This window comes from Gorilla gorilla, chromosome 7 (genome assembly GCF_029281585.2).
Source record: "Gorilla gorilla gorilla isolate KB3781 chromosome 7, NHGRI_mGorGor1-v2.1_pri, whole genome shotgun sequence".
Taxonomy (NCBI): domain Eukaryota; kingdom Metazoa; phylum Chordata; class Mammalia; order Primates; family Hominidae; genus Gorilla; species Gorilla gorilla.
The window spans coordinates 45,734,707-45,755,871 of NC_073231.2; the positions used below are offsets into that span (position 1 = coordinate 45,734,707).

Here is a 21,165-nt window from a genome sequence, read left to right on the forward strand (position 1 = left end):
ATAAACAGTGATGCTTAGAATAATTTGATATTTCTTTCTTTACTAGAGAATAAAACATTTTGGGACTGCAGGCATTTTGTTAGCTGACAGACTTAGAGAAAGGGCTGAAAGGTAAAACCACGAGAATGAAAATATACCTCCAGACTTCTGGAAACACCAGCAAAAACAAATTCATCTTTTCCCTTACCAATCCTTTTTTTACTCTGCCTCCTGGAATTGTTAATTCTTTCAAATTTCTGGTCTTTAAAGAATTTTTTTTTAATTCTACTGAGGTTCAAATTGCTAAGCACATGTGAAGAAGTCCAAGAAACCACATTTACTACCATGCTTAAGAAAGAAATTACGGAATTCTGAATCAGTTGTTCAGGGCAGAGCTGGTAGTAAAAACCATTACTGAATGCACAAGAATAATTCACCTTTTGAAGGCAACCAGGTTGGGAGTGAGCAGATTATTGGATACTCCTACCTATGGATTCTTTTTGCCCAAGCACTGCTCTGACAAAATTTAGAATGCTCCCAGAGAGACAGCAGACATATGTGTCTATCTGAAAATGTGTAAGGTAACTCATACGAATGTAATTTTGCCAATTGTTGGAGGGAGTGGAAGTGCAGAAGGAAGGTGAATGTGACCTGCCATCCATGGGAATCTGGCTAGGTGTATTCAAAACTATTTCTACCTGTCTGATAAAACTATCCAGTGCTGGTAGCTGGAAATGAAAAGCACAATTAGAATTTGAGGAACAAATGCTACCCATGCTGGACACGCAATGAAACCCAAGTAGATGATGGGAACCATGCTATTTGATGTGAGCATCAGGTTGTTTAACCCGTACAATTTCAGAGACACACTATGGAACACACACAGGGTATGCATTTTTAATAAGTCGATAGTCATCTAGTTAAATGAACTGGATTCACAAATAAGCTTGAAAGACACAATAACTAATTCTTGGTGGTGCTGCCTTCTAAAGACTCTGCTGCTTGTATTCAACTGCAATTTCCCAACAGTTAGCAAATATATAAAATGTCACTGATATGTTTTTAAATTTTGTTGCAACCTTAAAATCATTAACAGTAATCTCAGATATACCAACTTCTTAAGTCAGTACTGCTGAGAATATCCTTATCAGAGTTGTTGGGAAGCAGCTGTTTGGTTCACTGTTTCTTCTTTAGCATCTACAACAATGCCTGGCACTCAGTACTCAACAAATAATTTGTTCCATGAAATGCCCAAGAGTTAGTATATGTCCCAATAGGTTAATTACACATATAAAGCAAGCTTCGTATAATCTTCCTAAAGTTCTTCAGAACTTAAAAATGACATCTTCTTGAAGTATCCCAATCCTTGGAAACCGTGCACATTAACCACTGTGATCTAAAACTAGCATGACAAATTTGAACTGTGGAATTAGAAAAAAAATAGCATGCAAATTCCAACAGCAACTTACCAATTTGCAATCCTGAGCAAGTTTAATGACCTTCAGAGCCTTCATATTTAAAATGGAGGTAATAAAACCTCCCATATAAATGGGAGGATTAAATAATATAATATGAATAGAACATCTGAAAAGTTCTAAGTACATAGTACACCACCAGTCACCCACACCACCACCACTACTACGTTTTCTGCCCCTGTACTGCCTCACCAGCAGCACTCAATGCCTTCTGGGCCCAGGCATCTGCACAAGGCCCCCATCTTCCTCCCCTGGGCTGAGGCAACATATCCCACCATTGAGCATACACAAAACATGCCTGTGTTCACCCTCTAAATATTATTAATGTACATTTGACTTAAAAACATACTTTAAATAGTTGGATATAACCTACAAGTATCTTATTTTTCTATTACAATCTGTTTGGAAGGGATGAGGATGAACAGGTTCATGTATATTGATGCAGAATGATTCAAACACAAATGTATTACATCAGCTTGTCTTTTGCTTACCAAAAAAAACCCCATGAAATGTTTTCTCAACTTTTGTACTTAAGCATAATACTAAAAAAAAAATGGACCACAATCTATTCTATTTTTCTCTAATCAGTCACATTAATAATACAGGTAATATTCAAAAAGCAAATATATGAATGCAATTTTTATAGTTCATTATAGAGAAAATAACTCATATAAGAAGAAAAAAATGAGCTGCTTTTTTTCTTAACCAAAGCAAATGGAAGATCTACTGGACATTTCAGTTCAAAATAACCAAGCAATGATGACTTGAAAGTAGTTTTGCTTTTATCTCTTTAACAGGTTGTCCTGCTAGGCTTGGATTCACCAGATAATTATACAACTCATCACATATTTTTGGCTATATGTACATGGCCGCAAATGCACCCAGGACAAATATGAAGAGCTTTTAGGACCCAATAAAGAAAATAAAATCTCTAAGAAATTGGCATTTGGAATATAGAGTTCTTTATCTGACAGAATAATAGGAAGGCTGTTTCATTTTCAATAATTCATGAATGTAAATGTCCTAGCAATTTCTTATACAGACTATCTTCATGATAAACACAATTTTGTAATTATCGTACTCACCCTTTGCATTTCATTTATACTTAACACCATTAAAAAGTACCCATCTTAATATTGTTGGCCACTAAAATGTCTGTGACCTAAGCAAAATTACAGTTCACTCCAAGAACACAATGGCTGTGCTCTAAGTCTTTTGGCAAAGGCCAGGATTTTAATGACCTTAAACAAGCAGGGCAGGCAGTCACATTCCCTGAGAATTCCAGAGCTTTCGTACAGTTTATTCTTGTTGGAGTAAGCTAAGGCAAAAGCTTTGGCAGCAATCTGAAAATAGGGGCAAAGGGTTTCAAGTGGTTGTTTTTCTGGATGTAACTCTGGCTGAATTAAAAAGGACGGTGTTTATGGAAAGCTTTCCTGGGATACTGTCAGATCTCTTTCCCTGGATGGGGTACAAAGGAAGGAAACCTCAGCTGGCATTTATTTTCCCTAATTTGTACCTGAGTCCTTATAAGAACATAAAGAGCAAGTGGATGCATGTTTGAGATAGAGTATAACCTCTTCCAGAAAGCTGATGACCTACCTGCCTCTTTCTCTTTGAATTGCTTTCAGAACTTAAAACAGAGGCCAGGGAGAGCATCAGTGCCCACTCTTTTTTTTTTTTTTTTTTTTTTTTTTTTGAGACGGAGTCTTGCCCTGTCCAGGCTGGAGTGCAGTGGTGCAATCTCGACTCACTGCAACCTCTGCTTCCTGGGTTCAAGTGATTCTTCTCCCTCAGCCTCCCGAGTAGCTGGGACTACAGGCAAGCACCACCACGCCCAGCTAATTTTTGTATTTTTTTTTAGTAGAGACGGGGTTTCACCATATTGGCCAGGATAGTTTTAATCTCCTGACCTCATGATCCACCTGATCCACCCGCCTTGGCCTCCCAAAGTGCTAGGATTACAAGTGTGAGCTACTGTGTCCAGCCTCAGTGTCTACCCTTATTTCCGCATTGAGAGAAGCTCCATGTTGAGAAGGGAATAATTAATTTAAATGCTCTTGCTTTCAAACTATGGATTAAAGAAGTGAAAGTAAGATAGAACCTAAGTGATCAAACATTAATAAAGGCATTAAAGGAGCTGTTGGTGACATCTGAAACCATGATGGGACTGTGACAAGCAAAACCCACATAAGTACCACCATGGCTCAAGTGGCTCTCATTCAAAGTGTTACTGGAAAAAGGGAATACCAGTGTGTAACAATGTCATTACACTTGCAGACTAGTTCAATGGATACAAACGTCCACATCAGCTCTATTATTGCTTACTGGGGACTTTGATTAAAAAAAATGTATGTTTAATGAAAGTTGTGAAGATAATGAAATAATAATGCCATGACACAACCTAGAATTTGTCAAAAATACTAAAATGTCCAATAGGAACATAATTGAAATCACTTTTTCAACAGAGAAAAAATAAAATGTGAAAGAAAATATGCAAGAACATTTTTAACAGGAGTTTCATATATATCATGGGCTAAGCAATGAGGATAAAACAATTTACAGAAATGAAACACAATTCCTGCCTTCCCAGAGCCCTGGACTACATTATTAGGTTGGGTGTCTTAAAATTCTGCAAAGATAAATAATAACTCTATGTGACCAGTTGTGCAATCCTCATAATTTGAGCTAATATCTTCCCATTCAAGGCAGAGTTTCTGTACCTAAAAAACTTTCTGGATTATTAGGATATGTATGCCCAAATGATGAAAGGAAAGGTAGCCTGTTACAAAGATCACATAAGGTGTATAAAATGACAGATGAACATAAAAGTGAGAATGTGTCTCTGAATGGAGGATCAAAAAGATTTTTATAAAGCAGATTCAACTGTAACTAAATCTTAAAATGTGGATGGAATTCTACAGAAGAATTGAAAATATAATATAAACATGGGCTGAAAGGCAGGAGAAAGAGTTTTAACATTGACCAAGGTCACCCATGACAAATCAAGCCCTCAAAAGAACAGACACTTTTCAAATGTGGATCTCAAGGCTACTCAAACCTATTTACCCATAGAAATACTTTTCCTTCTTGAAATACTCTCTTCCTTTGTTTTCTAAGGACTCAGTCTCTCCTAATTTTCCTCTTGCTATTGGTAGCTCATTCCCAAGCCACTTTATAGGCTTTGTTTGTTTGTTTTTGCTCATGACCTAATGTTCATATTCTCCAGGACTCAGTCCTCAGCCTTTCAACCTTCTCACTCTACATACTCCCCCAAAACAATCACATATATTTCCATGGCTTTCGATTTCATCCATATCCTGATGATGCCCAGATTAATAAATTCCCCACTTAGTTCGCCACTTAGTTCTGAACATATATCCCTCACTCCCACTCTACATCTTTATTTAGGTATTCCAAGAGACCATCAAGCACATATCCAAATGTGAAGTTATCTTCTTCCCCTCAGAGACAGTGTTTCTCATTGTTTCCCCAGCTTAATAAATAATACCTGCCCAAACCTGAAATACTGGTGTCATCACTGACCTCTTTGTCTCCTGTATCCACACTACTCCCCAAAATCCTCGTATGTGAAATTATCTACTTCTCTCCATTTCTACTGCCACCACTGTCATACAAAACACCAGCATATTTCACCTGAGCAATTGCAAGAGCTGATCTCTCACCTCTAGTTTCATCCCCTTCAAGTCATCCTCCATCCTGCAGCCTGTATGATAGTGTCAAAATGTAAAGTTGTTTATGTAAGTTCCCTGCTTAAAACCCTTCATTGGTTTTCATTACCCTCAGCATGTTTATGTTGATTACACAGTGTACAAAGCCTTCTGCAACTGGCCCCTTCTAGCTCTCATTTCTCTCTCATGCTTTTATATCAAATAATATTGAATTTGTCACAATCATTTGAAGATTTGAAGGCTCCACACTTTCTCATTAGCCTAGGATACTTCATTTTGTGTGTGCTGTTCTCTCTCTATCTCTCCCCAACTTCCATCAACCATCCCTCTGATAACTCCCTTTATTTTTCAGGAGCTCAAACACCACTTCTTCAGGAATGCGTACACTGATTCCCATTGTAAGTAATATTCCTATAATTTATTGTTCTTTTATAATACTCATCACAATTTATTGCATTTACTTGTAAATATCTATCAATGCCATGAGAATATGAGCTCCTTTAAAGCAGGTTCCACATCTGCTGGGTTCAAAACTATATCCCTAGAGTCAAACACATATTCTGGCACATAGAAGGCATTCCATGAATTTATTTTTCAATTAATAAAAGGTAAATATTCCACTTAAACGGTAAAGTAGAGCATTGAAGGGAAATACAGTAAGCGATAGGCTAGAAAGATAAGTTGGAACCAAATCATAAAGGACTATTCATGCCATACCCAAAAATGTAGACCTTATCTGTAAACATGAGGTCCCACTTACAAAGCAACTACATTCTAAGGAGGGAGGAGAGTAGGGGAGATTTGAAGAAGCTTGCTAGAAGAATCTCAGAAAGCTTATGTATGTTTTTCAGAGTGATACTCATGAAAGTTCTCCAAAGTGTGCTATTTATATTTCCTTTAAAAACTCCATGTTATAAAGTTAAAACATGGCTTAAGGACAAAAATTCTCTGTTAAAATTGGCTGTGTTTTTCTGAAGATAAAACTGATTTGTGAGCAAGCAATATGGCAACTTTGACCAGGATTTGTGTGTGTGTGTGTGTGCACGCGCATGTGTGTGTTTGAGTGTTTGTTTTATTTAATTTTCACCCCCCATCTCTCACAAAATTCCTGAATGTGTTTGCATGTGTATCCTGGAAGAAATAAGCTAATTAAGCTGGCTCCCTTTTCAGTCCTATCTCCAACCTCTTTTCCATGTACACCCTAAGTCCCAGCCACCTGGGTCTACGGAGCCCATGGATTCTGACATGTAGTCCTTCCATCTGGAAAATCTTCCATGCCTGCTCAGATCCTTCACATCTTCCTAGACCCAGTTTAATAACTTTCCTCTTCTATGAAAGCTTTCTGAATTTCTCCTACTCTCCACAAAATGAATCCTTTCTTCCTTTCTATTCTCAATGAAATATGTGTATCACTGTATTCAGATTGCCTTATATTTGCTTTTGATGTGCCTAATGACCCCATTATATTATGAGTTCTTTATTAAAGATAATCCCAAAGAGCCTTGCCACCCAAAGTGTGGTCCCTCTACCAACATAGCTGTGAGCATATTAGAAATGCAGACCTTCAGGTCCCAACCCAGACCTCAGAATCTGCATCATAATATACCTCCAGTTCATTTTTATCACAATAAAGTCTGAAAAGTGGTGCCATAGAGTATCTAGTATGCTTAACACATAAAAGGTATTTTGTATAGGCTTGCTTGATGGATGGGAAGGGCATGAAAAATCAGGGAGAGGCATTTAATGTGCTGCTCTCAGTGTGCCAATGTGGTCTGGGAATTTATTTCAGGGTATACGATAGGTAGCACGGAAAATATATTAAATTTATGGACCACAAAACACCACTAAGAGCCATAAAATGGTGAAAGACACTGATGCAAACCCAGAGTTTTTGGCAGGGAATATCATAAAGTATTCTGAAATTTGAAGATCTTTTTAAAAATCACTCTAACTTGACATATCTTGGATTCGCGCTTTGAGCTATTCCACTGCATTCAAATATTTGTTTTCATTCCTGCATATTTTCTTCTCCCTCTCCTTCCTGCATAAATTTATATATGGAACTTAGTTAACTCAGACTGTCAGCTGGTAAAACTGTTTTCTGAGAAAAAATGTAAAAGCATCCTAAATTCAAGGACAAAAATTTGCAGAATTGGTGGATTATTGGAGCACCACACAGTGATAAATACACTAAAGGCTATCATCCCAGCAGAACTTGGAACAAGGTAAAGTCTACAGAAAGGTAAGTAAAGAACAGGTCAACTTCTGAACCTTCTGGATACCCCTCTAGAAGAAACAAAATGAAATTACTCCGATTATTTTCAGACACTGAGGCCAAGCGTGGCTTACTAAGTTCTAAAATGGTGTCTCACCCCTCATGGAAAGAAAAAAGAACTGAAATAGAGGCAACTGAGGACATCTCGGAGGACAAGACATGAGCCAGGAAGGGGGCCTGACACAGAAACAGAGATAAGGAAAGAAATGATGAGTTTGTTTGCTCTTTCTGTGAAAGTTTTAATTCCCACATTTCCATTACTTAATATGTCATTATTTTACTTTTCAGAAATTGGCAAACCAAAAGCATTCCACCATTTATTTTAAAACTTGTAGTCAACACACAATGCATCAGACTTTTATATTGCCTCAAATAAAAATTCTCTAAAGAATCAAATCTAAAGCTGTGCTATAAATTTCCCTGGGGAAGTTAATCCTAAAGTTCTTAGACATCAATATATGCTCCTGACCAAAGGTTGGATTTCAGAGGTCATGATGACATAGATTGATAAAATCCTGCTGCGTAATCCAGCCACGAATTACGTGTTGACATTGATAAGCAACACTTTTCATTGCCTATTAAATAAAGGTCAAACTCTTCAGCCTGGCATTAAAGATGACCCCAGTTTGAATTTCGAACTTTATTTCCCTCGACTCTAGCCAAGTGGAACAAATTGTGTTCTGTGCATGTCCTTTAATTTATTGTCTTTATGGTTTTGCTTACAGCTCCTTTCACTTGTAATTCTCTTTCTTTCTATATCTGTGGATCCCAAACTTATCCAGTAATTAAGGACCAGTGCAAATGACATCTCCATTGGGCCTCCAAATACCCAAACAGCTGAAAATGTACTCTTTCAAAAATCTCCTAGACACCTGACAAACTTCATCTCATGTTATATTTATTTATGTATGTTTAATGCAATTCACTAGAGGTAAACCTTCCTGATGGTAAAAAAAAAAAAAATCTGTTTTTGTGCTTTCTGTACCTAATATAGTGATTTGCACACAGTAGCTACCCACAAATATTTCATAATTCTACAATTGTGGAACTGTTATAAGTATTCAGTCAAATGAGACCATAATACCCTTTTGGTATGCTGTTCTCCCTTTTTCTCACATTTTCATTCACCCCCAACCCCCCAAATTTCTCTAAAATCCTAATAAGTCATTTTCACTGTAACTTACCTGGTTCTTCATGGAATTATTAGATAAAAATTGGACTAATGAATATACATTTTCCTTCTTTTGAATAAAAATAAGCCATATTCCTGACATAATGTCCATATCTGACATTCAATAAATACTTGAGGAAAGAGTGGATCAATTAATCAATCAATCAATTGCCCTGCCAAAATCTCAGTGAATCTAGCATGACTAGCATAAAGCTATGGACCCCTCAGATTTCGTTGTCCGTTTCTGTCTTGCGATACCTGTGAAGTAGTGGTAGATGTCTCCTGATTGTATACAGTGGTCTTATAAATTGAATAAGAGCAGTGTATTAACAGATTACATGATGTTGCTTCCTTAAAGATAATGTCTGTACTCACTCATGGTAACAAAAGTGTAATTTTGACTATATTAAGCCATATAAGTCCCCAAGGGGACTCATCCCAAGATTAAGCACTGAGTAAATATTACAATAATTGCTGCTGCTACTTGAAAATGATAGTAAAACTCAAAAAAAAATTTAAGGTGAAAATGTATTAAGAATGTATTAAGAAATTATTTTGCAAGAGTTCTAAATTATGACAGCTTATAAATAAAGATACAGGTGACAGGTTATAATCTGTCAAATACTACATGATGTCAGCAACAAGTTTCTCCTGCCTTTGGCCCGACTATTTGGGCATAGGTTGTCTATGTAAACCTCTGCCTTGTTGTCTCTGCCTCAATTAATAGCTTACTAATACACTGGTAATCTGGTCTTTCTAATTCTGGGAATTGGCAAGTCTTTTCAATCCCTTTCTCCAACCTAAACTGAAATCTCTTTCCTGAATGCCTGTTCTAAGTATTGCTAGTTCCTGAATTCTCCAATAGCATGCCCTCCCTACCTTTTAGGAAGCCTAAATCTGAAGAGCAAGCATGCTTTCTACAAGTGTTAGAATAGATAGTAAAATGAGAATCAAGCCTCTCCACCTTACTGAAATAACTTAATGTCCTCCTCCTCCTCCATTAAGCTTCCAGATATTTGAGGAAAGAAATTATTAATTTAACTTTCACTCTCCCTCTTAAAAGAGGCTCGGTACATCTAATGTGCCCAATGATTGCTGAATAAGCCAATGAAAGACTGCATTAACCAACTTAGAAATGTACAAACCATTCTTAAGTTTACAGAGCATTATATCTCCATTATGTTCTTATCCTTGTAGTAGTCAAAGGCCCATAGTTACATCTCTGAATGTCTTTATAACCAGCCAACTGCATACCAATACATCTATCAGGACAATCAACAATATAAGCCTAGAACTAAGTTACTATCTTTAGCATACTCAGCATCAATGCTGAGTGCAGCCCCAATGAACAGTACACATGCAAACAAATATCTAAACAGATGCAACAAAACTAGTAGTACATTGAGCCTAGGAAACCCATAACAAGTACAACTCATGCAAGTGACATGACAATGCTAGAAATCAATCTCTGTCGTCATTTAGCAAGGTAAGATGGCATTCTGAGGAGGAGCCTTGTGATTAGGGAATGGGAATAAGCCAGAACAACAGCAACAACAAAAGTAGCTTGTGAGTACCTGGTACCAGAGTGCTGACTTTTTCTTACTTGTGCCTGACAAGTCATAATGCCTAAGAACTACCACCAGGGGTGTCACAATGGAGAGTAACGTACACTAGAAGCACCTAATGAGGAATTAAGAGTGGGGTGTGTGCTGGAAAGGGTTCACACCTATAATCCCAGCACTTATGGGAGGCTGAGGTAGGAAGATCGCTGGAACCCAGGAGTTCAAGACCATCCTGGGTAATATGAAGAGACCCTGTCTCTACAAAAAAACAAAAAAGAAAACCATTAGCCAGGGGTGGTGGCACATGCCTGTGGTCCCAGCTACTCAGAAAACTGAGGTGGGAGGACTGCTTGAGCTTGGGAGGTTGAGGCTGCAGTGAGCCATGATCACGCCACTGTGCTACAGTCTGGGCAACAAAGAAAGACCCTGTCTCAAAACAAATAAACAAACAAATAAAAGAGTAGGATATATCATATAGTCACAGGAGAGGAATTATCAAAGTCGAGTCCTGAAGGTTGAACCGGACTGGTGAGGAGTGGTGAGATGAGCGCCAGAAAACAGAGACAGCCTGGGAGTCATTGGCTATATCATAAAACAGAGACTATTATAAAAACAGTGAGGTAGGGGTCCGATCATCACGAGCTGATTATGCCAAGATAAGAAGTTTGTCTTCAGAGAAAAGAGCCATGTATAATATTTCTTCCAGTTCCCATGATAATTATCTCACCCAGGGAAATGGGGAAAGGCTAGCACTGGCAACCTAAATATTCAGAATTACATACAGAATATTGGTGAAGGATAACATTAAAGTCATACCAAATATATTTACATTTAGATGTTGTATGTGTTTTACTTTCAAATGTGCAGCAAATTATAATTTTTAAGCCTGAAGTTTAAAATGCTTTTATTTCCAGAATTAATATAACTTTTTTCTCCCTAAGTTTTTTTTTAATCCCTAGGTAAGATAACAGCACCTCAGAGAAGATTTGGAAAATAAATGAGCTGATGAGAGGTAAGTATAGCACTCAGGGAGAGACACGGGCCAAGCAGGCTCTCCCCTGAAAGAAACTGCAGGGCCACTATAGGATAATAAGCCCCAATCACAAACGCAGGCTCTGGTGGCCACACATCCTGCTGGTGGCACCCTGAGACCAAACTTGCTCCTCTGGATCTCCCTGGCGAGAGTCTTGGAGAAACCTGCGCAGTCATGCTGTGGTCCAGGAGAAGCCACTATCAATACGTCCTCCGACAGCCACGGTCAGCTCAAGGGGAGGGATGCCCAGATCATAAGGATCGCCTACAATGGAGCAATGAGTGGAAAAATGGCCTCATAGAGGTGTTGTGATGTCTAAGCTAGAGGGCTCTCATCCTCTTCAGCTTCTCTTGCTGAGTATGCTTGATATACTCCTAAGTAAAATAAGGAGGCTGCTATGGTCTAAATGTTTGTGTCCCTCCAAATTTATATGTTGAAACTGAACCCTTAATGCAATAGTATTAAGAGGTGGGAACTTTGGGGAAATTATTAAATCATGAGGGCCTCATGAATGAGATTTGTGCCCATATAAAAGAAGGTGAAGGGAGCATGTTTGTCCCTTTCACCATGTGAAGACACAGCATTTGCCCCTTCTGCCATGTGAGGATGCAGCAAGTAGGCACCATCTCTGAAGCACAGCAAGTCCTCACCAGACACTGAATCTGCTGGTGCCTTGACCTTGGACTCCCCATCCTCCAAAAATACAGGAAATAAATTTCTGTCATTGATAAATTACCCAGTCTAAGGCATTTTTGTTATAGCAGCCCAAACTAAGACAGAGGGTTTTTGAGAAGTTATTACTGCTGGTCCAAAATCTTTCTACCAATTCACAGAAACCATCACATCAACAGCTGTTGAAGTACCTTAAACAGGTAAATATATGATTAGGTAATTATATTAAACCTCTATGTCATAAAAGGTAGAAGAATCTTAAATGTTTAAGAATCAAAAAAGTAGAAATATGCCTCTCAATTTCAAGTCAAAAGAATAAAAAACAAATCAAGTAACTCTCAAAGCTTTCAGAAAAAAGGATAGAACTAATTACTCAAATACACCAAACATTGTTTTCTATTTATTCTTCTATACCAGAAACCATTGCTGCTATAACTAGCAATAATCTCTTAAGATTTGTTGTTGGAAAAGATGCAGATGTATATTTAATTTCCCTCCTACTCCACAGATAACCAAATAAGGAGTCTGGCTGTCACAGGGACTATCTAGCCCACCAGGCCAAAAGGCCTGTGTTTATTGTTAGAGTGGCCTGAATGAGGTGGGCATAGACTCTGAGCAGTATACCTTACATGATAATTGCTCTATCCTCAAACTACTCTAATACGAAAAAGTTTCTTTTTTATTACCAACCATAACTCAGAGAAACCCTATCATCCCTAAAATCTTGGATATGTGGAAAATGGAGAACGATATTTGCCTTTAAGTACACATAATTACATTTAAGCATAGACGAAAGCACATGCCACTCAATAAATATATGAAGCTGGGCAAATTATTGAATCTCTGAGCTCTGGTTTCCTCATTTTTACAAAGAAGATAGCAAGTCAGTCTGAGGATCAAATGAAGTAGGCTACAGGAAACAACTTGCATAGTAGCTGAGGTGTCAGAGGCACAAAATGGTAGCTCCTTAACACTTTCCACTCTTCTTGTTGTGAATTGTTAATGTAGAGCAAAATAGAACAAATGGCTAAGGAGATGTAGGTGCTATGTTATGCCATCCGTAGCGCACTGCCAGGAATGTCCAGCCAGTGTTTTGTCCTTCAGTTTCCAGAGAGCTTGTTTCTGAAGCTCAGTCTAATGTTTTTTGCTAGCTATCTATCCCTAGAGAGTTCCTTATCATCAAAGTTTTTTAAGCTGGATTGCCCTTTTTTCTTTTTTTTTTTTTTTCAGAGAAATCTTTTTGCACTTTTGTCCTTTTTCTGAAGATTCTTTCCTCTTTCTGGAGTAAAAGGCTTGCCAAGATAGCCCTCTTAACCATTTCCTCTTGGCTCTTTACCTTCTCTGTGCTTGGACAGAAAAATGGACATTTGCAAATATTAGGACACCCTTCCAAGCCTGACTTGTCTCTTGCCCCAACATCCAGAAAGAGCAGCAGCCCACTGCCTGGGAGAGAAGAGGGAAACTTCATTTTCAGTCCATTGATTAAATATGTCAGATTTTCTCTCTTGGAAACAATGGGTAAGGAGGGGAGTATTCTTGGGAGTCTATTTTGAGCTGAACAAAAATAACTGTTTTGATTTAGGAAAAAAAATGTGTTTAGCATTATTATCAGATACAACCAGCACATTTTCACTTGTTTTTCATTCTGAACAGACCTGAACTTCCACTATGACATAAATTCATTGTTCTAGCTTTTGAACATGCCTTCGAACAACTCTTTTCTGTGCCTGTAATTATGTTTTCTCCTTCTTCAGTCAGAGAATTCCTAGTATATTTATCCCATTCAACAAACATTTATTTGGAGAAAGCCTGGCTGGATGCATGGGTGAGGGAGTCATGAGGACATCAGAAGGTGGTGCTGAGTTGCAGCAGAGGAGAGTGGACTTTGCTTAGAGAGAAATAACAGTTGTGAGCACAGGGCTAAGGATGTTGCTGGGGAAACATCCCTATTCAAGCTTTGTCAAAGAGGAGTGACCATTGATATATTTATTATTCATCTCCCAGTCACTCCTGTGGTTGGCCGACGCTGTTTTGGTGCACCACTCAGATACCCTGTACTGGGCCAATGCACCACCCCCAGCTTCTGTGAGTGTTGGCTGCAAAAGGCTTCCAGTAGCTCCCCTTCTCCAAAGAATTGCCCTCAGCTGACAGGAGTAAGCTCTCTGAAAGTTAAGTACCTATGCCCTCAAGGAGAGCCCTGAAGCCTATGACTAACACTATACTGGAATGCAAAAGGCTGGCCCCTTGCTGTTTCCTCTTTTCATACCTTCCTTTTACTCTTCCATCCTCCTAGACCACTTCCAACACTCCCCCACCCTAGGCATCACCTACTGTAGAAAACCATCCTGAAAGTAATTATCTGCAACCTGGCTAAGTGCCCCTCTCTGCTTGTTTCAATCACTTTGAAATTTCTAATGTCAAAAATACTTCCTGGCTCTTAACGTTTGGCTTCAATAAATATTTGCTGAGTCAGGGAATAAAGGAATGAGTAAACTGCTATGAAAGTGCTCATTTAATATATTTAACAGTTTACCGTGGCCTAACAGCATAGAGCCTCTGTCATCAAATAAGTTGCTTGCCAAAAACTTAAACTTGTTAAAAATGTTTATGTGATGTTTTAATGAAAGAGTATGCTAGGCAGTAAATTAGTTTCATGAGCAAATCTGTGTGAAAGCAACCAACACACTGGCTGACATAAGAGGAACTCAAAAAGTCCTCGCTCAATAAAACAGTGAACTGGAGGGGGATTTTCCTTTAAAAAGCCTTCACAATTTTTTTCAAGTAAAATGCTCTCTCCCATCAGACTACTGGAAAACCATGGAGCTCCTGTCTATGCCATCAAACAAGATACCAATTTTTTTTTTCTTTTCCAGCAATTTTCTGCTTCCTGGGCCACCACAGTCTTCTTTGCTGTTTTTGATTGAAACCATTTTCAGAGAAGAATCAACACCAAAGGTCAGACTTACACAATTTCATTGTCTCTTGAATTATACCTTCTAATGTTTCTCTAACTGCAACTCTATTAAGCACCTTCTTTATGCTACTACTGAACTCCTAGAAAGTAAACTTCAATTCTCATACAGTTGGTAACCTTTGATCATCACTCAGAACTAAAAAACACCTTCTAAGTACTTTGGAGCCTGAATTGTGGAGATCCAGACCAATCAGAAGTCGCCCTCAAAATGCCCAATTTTCCGGTTTGCCAATTAGGCTTTGCCCCAAGCAGTTTTTACTGAATTAGCTGAACAAGGAGCTAGGCTGAAAAAGGAAGCTCACCACCACCACAACCTTCCACATCTATCGGCTTCTGACAAAATATTTTTCATCTCCAACGTTCATCTGAGCCACACGAACATAGTTTGATATTTTAACCTGGACTTAGAGATTATCACATTTTTTTCTTCCTCTCATTTCTCAAGGTAGTTACGTTTTATTTCTTTGGACCATCCAAGCCCTTGAACGAATGTTTAGTTTCTGCTTTCATACAAAGACTTTTGTCCAAAGAGTTCCTGCGTTCTCCAGATGCTTCGTTTCCTTTGGTATTATGCTTCCCTCATCTCTGCATCTGTCACCAATCCCCGAGGCCATATCTTTTGTAATAGATATCTGCTCTAATTTTGAACTGGTCTTTAATTCAAATATGAGTTACTCTCTCTTCCTCGTGCCCATGTTAACAATGACAGGAAGCAGAACAAGGCAATTAGAAGGCATCAGTGCACCAAAGTCCTCCAAAACCCCATGTTCAACTTAAGCCAACAATCAACTCAGCCCGTCAGCCAGGCTACATGGCTACTAAGCTTGATAGATTTCAACTTAAAGGCCCTTTAGATCCTCCACATCCCTAATTGTAATCTTGTTAACATGGAAGAGGTCATTAAGAAAGTAGAGATTTAATCATTTCATTTTTTAAAAATGCTTATGTCATACTTTAATTACATTCAGACACCCTGGAGGATTCCTTAAATATTCAGGCACGTGTAAAGCAACCAACACACCAACACACCATTACATGGACAACCACATGTTAAACGGATAACTGACACAATTATTCGGGTCATATAGAACAAATTCACTTTACTCCTACCTGTCATTATCAATCTCACATCAAAGTGGAATTTGGCACTTTTTAAAAAAATCCGTGATCTGAATTACTTAAGTAATAGCTTTAATTTTCCCTTAAAAAATCTAAACCAAAAATAGGAAAAGTGTTGCCTGAAGATTTTTCAAATAGGCATTAAGTATATTTCATGCTACTGGCATTATTTCTTCTCAGAATGCTTCTACAGTATCCAAATTATTCATATAATGATTTGGGTTTGGTAGAATTTTTATGAGCCCATATTTTCAGATATTCAGCAACACTCATCAGCCATTGGTCATGTGCTTACTAAGTGTCAGTTCTCAATCTAGAATAAATAACAAAAAAAGGCAAATGTCTTGCTCTCATGCAGCTTACAGTAGGGAGTGGGAGAGATTAAACAAATGATGGTACTTATGAATGTATGATTATAAACTGAAATGTGTCCTGAAGGAAAGGTATATGATGTCTTGAAAATATAAAACAGCAGAACCTGACTCAACTGAGGATTTTTCTAGATGGCCTATGTTCTGAGCTCTGAAAGGTGAATATGTGTTGGAGACTGTGGGCAGGGTTAGAGCCAGGAAGGGTACAGGCCATGTTAAAGGACATGACAGAGGCCACCATGGCTGTCCAGCCAGAGGAGAGTAGAATATTTTAAGGCTGGAGAATTAAGCAGAAAATAAAACATAAAAACTTTAAAGCCATATTAAGGATTTCTGTTCTTTTTCCTAACAAAAATAGTAAGATATGAAAGGTTTTCAGCAGCCTGTGTTATAATCTGGTCTGCATTTGTAAAAGGTCAGTCTGGCTGCAGTGTAGACAACGTACTGCGGAATGGAGGAGCATGCAGAGTTACAATGTAGGGACGTCCAGGTATGAAACGATGGGGACTTTCACCTTGGCCTGTCAGCAAAATATGGAAATGCCAGATAACTCAAAAAATACAGAAAGAGATGGGTGCAGATGCTGACAATGTCTTTTCTATTACTGGTAGAGAATGGTAGTATTCATGGCATACAGAAGATGAAGCATCTTGTTGCTTAGAGCCCTGAAATTCAATCTTAAGTCCTGGAATTTTTGTCCTAGATCTGACTTCAATTGTCCATTCTATATCCTGAGAATATTCTCTATATTCTCAAAGAAACTGGCATAACTTTGCAGGCACCTTGCCTAGGAGCCCTCTTACTTCCATCCACAGAGAAGGTACTACTAGTTATAAGAAAGAAATGGCCCAATCCCTGTACTTTAGCACACTAATGGAAATAAACTACAAATTTCTGAAAGGAAGTTATCAACTCAGCCCTTAGTAGCCAAGCCAGGACCTAGGGGTATAGGAAATGAGGCAAAATCTTTTTTATGACCAGCAGCCTGATTTGAAGATCCTAGGAGGTCACCCCAGGAGAAGTGGCTCTAAAGAGGTATCCAGTGATAATTGCTGGCAGCAAAAAGGGAGCAGAACCCAGCACTTGCTGCTCTGCTCTGAGTGAGCCAAGGAGGTGCTGTTCTCCCGGGGTACCCACTTCAACAGCTGTTGTCCAGTGCTGCATTGTAGATAGGGCTGCTGGAGACGGTCCTGTTTCAGGTGTCCAGGGAGTGCTAGTGTGGAGGGTGGGGGAAGAAAGGAGCCTCTTTGGGGCTCCTGTAATTAATGTTATAAGTGATGTCCCCAAATATTCATCTTTGCATTTTGGCTAATTTACCATTTAAAGGCATCCAAGATTGCTGTAGGGTGACTGCTCTTATAATGTATGCATAATAATTACAGATTATTGTTCAAAAATTTTATCAACTTGAAATGCTTGATGTGAGAAAAGCAAATTGGAATCCAAAATCAACTTATATTATTGCAAGAATCTTTAATATTACATTTGTCAATGAAAGGGGAAAAATTATAACAAAATACAAAATATAATTTCAATTGTCAAAGTCTTTAAATGATTGTAAGAACATTCTTTAACTTTATTAACTATTTGGGTAAACAATTTCTTGATAATGGCATCTATTGGAATTTTGGACAGATAATCACTGAAATAGAAATTATGTGTAACTCTCTAAAATAGAATCAGAAGCAAGCTCTTCAAAATTTGTTATTCAAAATTTGTGCTGTTTTATCAAAATCTACATTTTGGTAAAATCTACATTTAAAATTTTACATTTTAGTTTTTATAATTATATGTCACCAAATACTATATAAATGCCTTCAAATCTTTTCCATAGCTTGCCTCAGTGTGCTCTACAAATACTATCATTTTTGTGCACTTCATAAAAGGTATTCACGGCTGGGTGCTGTGGCTCATGCCTGTAATGCCAGCACTTTGGGAGGCTGAGGTGGGAGGATTGCTTGAAGGCAGGAGTTCAAGACAAGCCTGGGCAACATAGCGAGACTCTGTCTCTACAAAATAAAAGTTAAAAAAATTAACATGGCATGGCGATGTATGCCTGTAGTCCTTGCTATTTAGGAGGCTGAGTCAGGAGGACCACTTGAGCCCAGGAATCTGAGACTGCAGTGAGCTGTGATCACACCACTAAACTCCAACCTGGGCAACAGAGAAAGACCCTGTCTCAAAAAAAAAAGGTATTCAGGTTCCATAACAGCAGGTTACAAGAGCCAAAATAATAATAATAATCACAACTTTTACTCCTGGATCCATATGGTTTGTGAATATGGGTTTTCATCCTTTACTGTACTCATCTGTGCTCTGTCCAACTTTCCATGATCTTCTTCCTTAACTCCTTCGCAGCTAAAGCTCAAAAAAGAGAATCATATTTCCTCCTTCCTTTGCATTTCTGGTTGAATTATTTTAGAGATGGAGTGAGAAAACTATACAGAATTCCACAGGCAGGTATGATCAGAAAGAACACACCTCAAAGTATTTAAGTGTTAGGAATACATAAACAAATACAAATAAATGCACAAGTGCCATGAGGCCTGGAAATTTTAAGGGAAAATGCCATATTAAAATGACTCTAAAAATCGAAATACCAGCAGGTCGATCGAATGCATTTACAAGCATTTTTGTCAATGGATAAATACTGCTTTTCAATACATGGCAAGTATGCAAACTCCAGAAAATGACTGTCTCACAGAATGTCAGGTAGGAGATAGTTGGGAATCTGGATTTAAAAACAACAGCAACTAAGGGAAGAGCCAGTTGTGTACTGAATGATATGAGAACATGATTATAAGCAAATGCTTCATTTCAATAACAGACAGGTTCCACAAAAATTCTCCAGTGTATTTACAGAAAGTCAATCTGATCAAACCACACTGGTTGCCCAGAAGAAAGATCAAGAATATGTTTGAAGTGAAATCAACCCCCTTGGAACTTTAGACAAAGTGACATAAGCCCAGAAACTTGGCTGTGGTACCAGTGATGTGGAAAAGAACGATATGCTTTCAATTTGAAGAGAATCACTTGGCCCTTGGGTGGTGCCCTAAAAGCTATACAACAGTTTGTGGCTAATTGTTCCCGGAAAAAAATGGAAAATCAGTTGGACCAAAATCTCCATGATTTCTATCTTTGCTGAAACTAAAACATATATTAGTTCTGTTGGTAAAACTAAAATATTACCAATTAGTCACAAGCTGGCTCTTTTTGGTCATGCTGTAAATAGCTTTTGGAAAGGTACTACATCCAGAATGCCAAATGTAAAAGGGAATATAACTGCTTGGCTCCACTGCTTCCAAGATGGGTAAGAAAAAGTACCTTTCTAATTTCATGATTAAAAATTTTAGCTTTTTAACTTTGTTCACCCTGGCAACCTTTAACAAGACTTCTCTTTCGCTGGCCTAATCAATGTTCAATATCCCTTATATACAGATCATCAAGCCATGTAGCAATTGAGATAAAGACCTAACATGAAGAATTCTATTCTGAGATCCAGAAGAAATGAATCACAGACCCAGTTTGTTTCTTTTCACATCTTTGTCATACTGAATACACACCTAGCCTTCTCAAGTCTTTGGTTACTTGGCGTGTTCAGAGTATGCTGACCACAGTCATAGGGAGAAAAAACAAGTTTTATGTTAGTACCTGACTCCATTGAAAGATGTGCCATTTAAAAAGTCCTAAAAGACCTTTTTAATAATGACGTTGTATTTATTTTAGAATAAAATTTAAAATTAAAAAAACACATTTTATCATGATCTTTAAGTTCTGAACAGTTGACGTTCCTGCCTATCTGCTCAGTCTCCTTTTGTACTTTTCTCCCCGACACTGTACACTTCAGTGACATGAGTACATCTTCTGTTACATTGACTGCATGTTCTCCTTCTTGCCCCAGGGCCTTAGCACATGTTCCCTCCGTGTAAAATGTCCCCAGTTGTCACCCCCACCTAAGGAAATTTCTCTGAGCTTTCAATTTTATTAAACTGACAAATAAAAATGATATATATTTATGTGGTACAGCATAATGTTTTAATGTATGTATATATTGTGGAATGGCTAAATCACGCTAATTAACCTAACAATCACCTACCATTCTTATCTTTTTTGTGATGAGAACACTAAAATCTACTCTTTTACAAATTTTCAGATATACACTACGTTGCTGTTGAATATACTTACCATGGTGAACAACAGATCTCTTGAACTTATTCTTCCTGTCTTACTGAAATTTGTGTTCTTTGACCAACATCTACCCAATACCCTGCCCTCAGTCTCCTTGTAACCACTACTTTCTGCTACTGTGACCCTTATAAGTGAGATCATGTGGTATTTATCTTTCTGTGCCTGGCTTATTTCACTTAAGGTAATGCTCTCCAGGTTCATCCATATTGTTGCAAATGACAGAATTCTATTTTTAAGTTTTTGAGGAACCTCCCGGTGGTTTTCATAATGACTGTACTGTACTAACTTACATTTCCACCAACAGTGTGCCTCGTTTTTCCCCACATGCTCACCAATATTTGTTATTGTTTCTCTTTTTAAAAATAGCCATTTCTGATAGGTAAGGTGATACCTCATTATGGCTGATGATTAGTGATGTTGAGCATTTTTTTTTCTTTTCTCGTCTTTTCTTTTTAAAATTTTTTTCTAATTTTTTGAGACAGGTTCTCACTCTGTGGCCTAGGCTGGAGTGCAGTGATGAGATCTTGTCTCACTGCAACCTTCACCTCCCAGGTACAAGCAATTCTCATGCCTCAGCCTCCCAAGCAGCAGGGACTGCAGGCGCATGCCACCACACTCGGCTAATTTTTGTATTTTTAGTAAAAACAGGGTTTTGCC

At 38.1% G+C, this 21,165-nt stretch overlaps 1 long non-coding RNA gene across 1 annotated transcript; it reads left to right on the forward strand.

The window, feature by feature from the left end:
• The first annotated feature begins 10,295 nt into the window (after positions 1-10,295).
• On the forward strand, positions 10,296-19,883 carry LOC129524062 (uncharacterized). The gene is made up of 4 exons (XR_008667718.1): positions 10,296-10,387; positions 11,111-11,163; positions 14,730-14,811; positions 19,759-19,883. It is a non-coding gene; the product is annotated as an uncharacterized lncRNA (long non-coding RNA).
• Positions 19,884-21,165: the final 1,282 nt, after the last annotated feature.